The sequence below is a fragment of the Amblyraja radiata genome, chromosome 33 (assembly GCF_010909765.2).
Source record: "Amblyraja radiata isolate CabotCenter1 chromosome 33, sAmbRad1.1.pri, whole genome shotgun sequence".
NCBI lineage: Eukaryota > Metazoa > Chordata > Chondrichthyes > Rajiformes > Rajidae > Amblyraja > Amblyraja radiata.
The window spans coordinates 22,059,425-22,065,539 of record NC_045988.1 but is presented as its reverse complement, the minus strand read 5'-3'; positions in this window follow the sequence as shown (position 1 = coordinate 22,065,539).

Genomic DNA, 6,115 nt, shown 5'->3' with positions numbered 1-6,115 from the left:
CCGGCTTGAGATCTAACTATTCCTTTGCTTTATGTTTCATTCGTAAGAAGAAGATGTGTACTGACAACAGGACAATGGAATTCTTACTTGCAGCAGCATAACAAGCCCATTACACAATACTCAGGGATAACATATAATAAACAAAATTCAATAGATTAATAACCCAATTGTAGTACAAAAATAAATGTCCTTCGTGCAACCAAAGACAGTCCATAGTGCATATTTGAGGTTAGTGTTGTGTAGTGTTCAAGAACCTGATGGTTGCTGGAAAGATGGTCATCTTGAACCTGGTGGTCATGGTTTTCAGACTCCCGTACCTTCTTCCCGATGGTACTGAGACTTCCAAGGGAGCTTCTTGCAAAGCAGGGCTGGGTTTGCCCTCTGTGGACCCCTTGGACAGAAAATATACCTCCCAATTAAACTTCATTGGCGTGTCCAAATCCCTCTAAAATACCAGCCGTCGCTGACATAACCGGGTCAACATCTCCAAGAGAGAAGGTACACAAAATTGCTGGGGAAACTCAGCGGGTGCAGCAGCATCTATGGAGCGAAGGAAATAGGCGACGTTTCGGGCCGAAACCCTTCTTCAGACTGATGGGGGGTGGGGGGGGGGGAGAAAGAAGGAAAAGGGGAGGAGGAGGAGCCCGAGGGCGGGCGGATGGGAGGGTGGGAGGAGACAGCTAGAGGGTTAAGGAAGGGGAGGAGACAGCAAGGGCTAGCAAAATTGGGAGAATTCAATGTTAATGCCATACGGACGCAAGGTCCCCAGACGGAATATGAGGTGCTGTTCCTCCAATTTCCGCTGTTGCTCACTCTGGCAATGGAGGAGACCCAGGACAGAGAGGTCGGATTGGGAATGGGAGGGGGAGTTGAAGTGCTGAGCCACCGGGAGTTCAGGTAGGTTATTGCGGACTGAGCGGAGGTGTTCGGCGAAACGATCGCCCAACCTACGCTTGGTCTCCCCAAGAGAGAGTCTGGTCACTAAGAAATGAGAATGTGGCCATATGATAATACACAGAGACAGTGGAGGCTGCTGTAAGCAGGTAGATTGGACTCTGACAATATATAGATGACATGGAATCGCAGAAGCTAGAAAAAACACAAAGTACTGGAGGAACTCAATGGGTCAGGCATCCTCTCTACAGGACATGGATAGCAAGGTTTCAGGACAGGGCCCTCTTTGGATTGTGTTTAGTGGGTCTGGCTTTGTCCCACTCCACCTCTCTTCTCACTACTAAAATTAGACTGAAGAAAGGTCCCGACTAGAAACGTCACCTATCCATGTCCTCCAGAGGTGCTGCCTGACCTGCTGAGACCCTCTGATAATATATTCCAGGCCTCACTGCCGAAGAAGTTTGACGCCATTCTGAAATCAAGCAAGATTGGAGGACAGTGGAGACATTTTTATCTCTGCAAACCAGAGATCCTAAACTGGTTGACACAAAATGCTGTAACTCATTGGGTCTGGCAGCATCCCTGGAGAACATGGATGCATGAATGTATGGAGAACATAGAGAACTCGATTCCCACTATTCATATCCCTGTGTTATCACCTTTTCCCCAGCCAACAATGGCCCATTGTGGGCTCTACCCTTCCTTGGTTGTTTGTTGCCAGGCCTGCTTTGTTCTGGCCTTTTCCTACCTCCAGTTCCCTCCCCTCTACTTACAGTCTGAAGAAGGGTCCTGACCCAAAACATCACCTATCCTTTTTCTCCAGATATGCTGCCTGACCCACTGAGTTACTCCAGCACTTTGTGTCTATCTTCGGTATAGACCAGCATCAGCAGGTCCTTTCTATACAAACATGTATCCATCCATGTTCTCCAGGGATGCTCCCTGACCTGCTGAATTACTCCAGCACTTTGTGTCCAACTTTGGTATAAACCAGCATCTGCAGTTCCTTGTCATCAGATCCTAAATTGATACTTGACTGCCTTAGGTGTCATCATTCCTGCCTTCTGCAATGTCCCTCCTCCCTAGTTCCCTTCGGGCCAGGGTGTGTTCAGCCAGGAAGGTATTAGTTTACAAAGTGAGAATTCACCGTGGCCCTGCACTGAGAGAGGTTCAGGACCTGCCTCCTTGTAATGGAAAGACGAGCAGAGGTTGAGTGGCAGAACACTGAGCAAGTTAACGGAGGGCTCAGGTAATGGAGGAGAGTTCGAACCTGCCCTAGTGTGAGGCCCCCATTCACCCGATTAAAGCAACAAACAAACCCATTCTTCACACCAGGGAAGCTGGAGACCTGGGAGATCTTTATCTTAACCTTCCCTGACCATGACGTGACAGTGAGGGGTAAGAGGTGGGCTAGGATATCAGGGTGGGGATCCAAGCATTCAGTTCTCCTGCCTTCCCCCCATCCCCCATCTGTGGGAGAGGGCTGTGGGTAAGTCCCTCTTTTCCTCAAATTACAATTTAATCTTCCAAATTGGAGGGAGTGCAAGACTGCTGGAGATGCTGGCTGCCGTGAGATGAAGTATTAAACTGGTGCCTCTTCAGCTCTCTTCCGTGGACATAGCAATCTCATGGTACCGTTCACAGGCATTCATCCCAGTGCCCTGGCCATTTACTATCCTTCGGGTAATATAGGTAACTAAAGCAGATGATTATCAGATCGCTCTTTGTGGAACCTTGATGCAGGTAATGGACTGTGAATCATCCTGCATTGTAACAGTGACATACTTGGCTGGAATCGGATAGGCTTTTGAGGATAAACAATTTGCAATGTTAATGGTAAGAGAGAATGACAAGATCAACACAATGGCGCAGTGGTAAAGTCGCTGCCTCACGGCGCCAAAGACCCGGGTTCGATCCCGACTATGGAGGTTGCACGTCTCCCTGTGACTGCTTGGGTTTTCTCCAGGTATTCCAGTTTCCTCCCACATTCCAAAGACGTACAGGTTTATAGGTTTATACGATACGATACAATAAAACTTTATTCATCCCCGGAGGGAAATTGGTCAGCCGAACAGTCGCAACACACAACAAGGTACATGGAAACATGAAATTAAAAGTGAAAACAAAAAGAAAAAGACTGTCGGCCGGCTGCCGTGTGCACAGAGCCAAAACCGGAACGAACAAACAAGCGAACACAGACTTATCCCCTGGGTAGAGGATTCTAAACTAGAGTGCTCGCCCCTCCCCCACCTCGGGTCTCCATTGTCTTCCCCTCCCTCCTCACACTCATCGACCGTTGATCGTGGATCGATCGCGAGGCCCCCCTCACCGCCGGCCTCCAAGGCCCCACCGCCATCGAGGCTCCCGTTGCCAACGAGGCTCATGTCGCCGCTCCTTTGACCCAAACAGCCCTCGCCACCTAGAATCTCCGACGAGTCGGGCCTACCGGGCGGGCTTCCACCATTCTCTGTTCTCTTTCACATTACCAGCATCAGTTGTCCCTTCCTCCATGCCTTGACCATCAGAAGGCCATGATTTCTGGAGCTTCTAAGTGGGACTTTGCATCAGCAAATGGGAAGAACGTTTGCTCAAATTCGGATCAGCCGTTGCGGAACAGACTCAACGCAAGGGGTTGGATGACTTGTTTTCCTCTTTGTAAATGTGTCGATGACAGAGAGAGGAAGAAAGAATGAGAGTGGGAGAGAGAGAGAGAAAGAGGGAAGAAAGTGAGAGGATGAGAGAGTGAGAGATTGAGAGATATAGAGAGGAAGCAAACAGAGAAAAAGTGTGGGTGAAGCAGAGAGAGTGAGCGAGGGTGGAAGAGGGGCAGAGAGCAAAGAGAGACGGTGAGGAGAGGAACAAAGATTAAGCGAGCCAGAAAGGGGAGAAGAGAGAAATAATGAGAGAAAGAATGATGGAAGAAGAGGGAGAGGGTAAGAGAGAGAAGGGGAGAGGGGACAAGGGAGAGAGGGAGGGAGAAAGAAAAGAGATAGGCTTCAGTGGGACTACATTTGGATTCCTGTAGCAAAGAGTTGCTCAGTGTAGTAGAGATAGTTCCTGCACAATAAATCCTTGTGCTTCTTGATTTAAATTCCTGCTTGAGCTGTGTTTGCAAATACGAGTAATTAACCCACAAATTGCTCTTGGAATGCTGATAGGAAAAAGGCCACCCTTGGTCTATTCTCTAAACTAATGCCCCCATCCAGCCACCTTAACATCAGGCTTTAACATGTGATCGTACATACACGCTCACTGAGCAGTAAGAGGCCACTCGGCCCTTCAAGCTTGTTCCACCATTTAATAAGATCACTGCCCTCCTGATTGTGAGGTACACTCCCATCTGACCAAAGTAATCTTTCACCTTCCCCCATTTCAGCTTCTTCTAAGTTCCGAGAAGAAGTGGAAACCACTTTCGACCATTAGGGAGACTGACAAAAACCTCCGGGAACCGCACAGAAACCTTGGGTGGGGCGCAAAGTCTCCAGAGGTTTCCGTTCAGGTTTCCTAAGTGGGACAGGGGCATACCTCTCTAAGTATTTCCACCATTTTCATTTTACTTCATATTCCACTGCGTCATGGTGGCACAGCGGCAGAGTTGCTGCCCTACAGCACCAGAGACCCCATGTTCAATCCTGACTATGGGTGCTGTCTGTGCAGTGTTTGCACGTTCTCCCTGTGGGTTTTCTCCTGGCGATCTGGTTTACTCCCACATCCCAAAGCAGGTTTGTAGGTTAATTGTCCTCTGTAAATTGCGTCTCAAGTGCAGGATGCGGAAGTGGAATAACATAGAACAAGTGTGTGGGTCTGAAGTCAAGTCAAGAGAGTTTATTGTCATGTGTCCCAGATAGGACAATGAAATTCTTGCTTGCTGCAGCACAACAGAATATTTTGGCATAAATACAGATCAAATCAGATCAGTGTGACCATATACCATAGAATATACACATAAATAAACAGATACAGTGCAACAGGCTGTTATAGTATATAGTTTGTTTGAAGTTGTGTTTAATAGTCTGATGGCTGTGGGGAAGTAGCTGTTCCTGAACCTGGATGTTGCGGATTTCAGGCTCCTGTATCTTCTACCTGATGGCAGCGGAGAGATGAGTGTGTGGCCAGGATGGTGTGGGTCCTTGATGATGCTGGCAGCCTTTGCCAGCGGCACAACAGAAATCTGAAGAAGGCACTCGACCCAAAACGTTACCCATTCCTTCTCTCCAGAGATGCTGCCTGTCCCGCTGAGTTACTCCAGCATTTTGTGTCTATTTACGGTTTAAACCAGCATCTGCAGTTCCTTCCTGCACAAGTGTACGGGTGATGGATGGTCAGTATGGACTCTGTGGGCCGAAGGGCCTGTTTCCACGCTGTGTCTTGACACGAAACTAAACTACACTGTTTTGTCTGTGTAAAGGTGCATCCATTTTCTCACTAAATAGTCTGGCTCCAATAGTATTTATCCTTCCTTTTGAATCCCAGAACATAGTTTCTCCAGATAAACTCAAATGAATCTTTTTAACGTTGTAAACACATTAGCAGCCTCACAACTCAATCTTTTGCATGAGGGAAGACATATTTTTCAAACTTCCCCTCGTAACTTAGCCATCGTCGATGCAGTTAAGGGAGTAAAAGGTAAATTTTATAAACAGCTGTCGAAAATTCCCTTTCAGAAACCAAAGGGCATGCTTAATGAAGTAAACGCTGAAATCTCCATCTAATTTTACTGTTGGTAGAATCATAATCCATCGAACAGTAACACCTGTTCGACGTTATTTCACAGAACCATATTTGTAGTAAAATTTTCCACCATAAATGAACATTAAATAAGTTTGAGACATACAATGCATAAACATTTAAATCAGTGGAGCTAAATGCTGGGAACTAAACGTAACTCATATACAACAGTCTCACCCTCTTTCAGGGCAAGAAATCAGGAATAATTTCAGTCCCATTGTCTGTAGACAGTACTTTTAACATCGAACAGTACAGTAGAAACAAGGAAAAGGAACTGCAGATGCTGGTTTACTTTTTTAAAAAGACACAAAGTGTTGGAGTAACTTAGCGGGTCAGGCAGCATCTCTGGAAAACATGGATAGGGACCATTGTTCAGAAACAACACCTATCCATATTCTCCGGAGACGTTGCCTGACCCGTTGAGTTACTCCAACACTTTGTGTCTTTCATGGAACAGTATAGCACAGGAAAAGGCCCTTCAGCCCACAATATC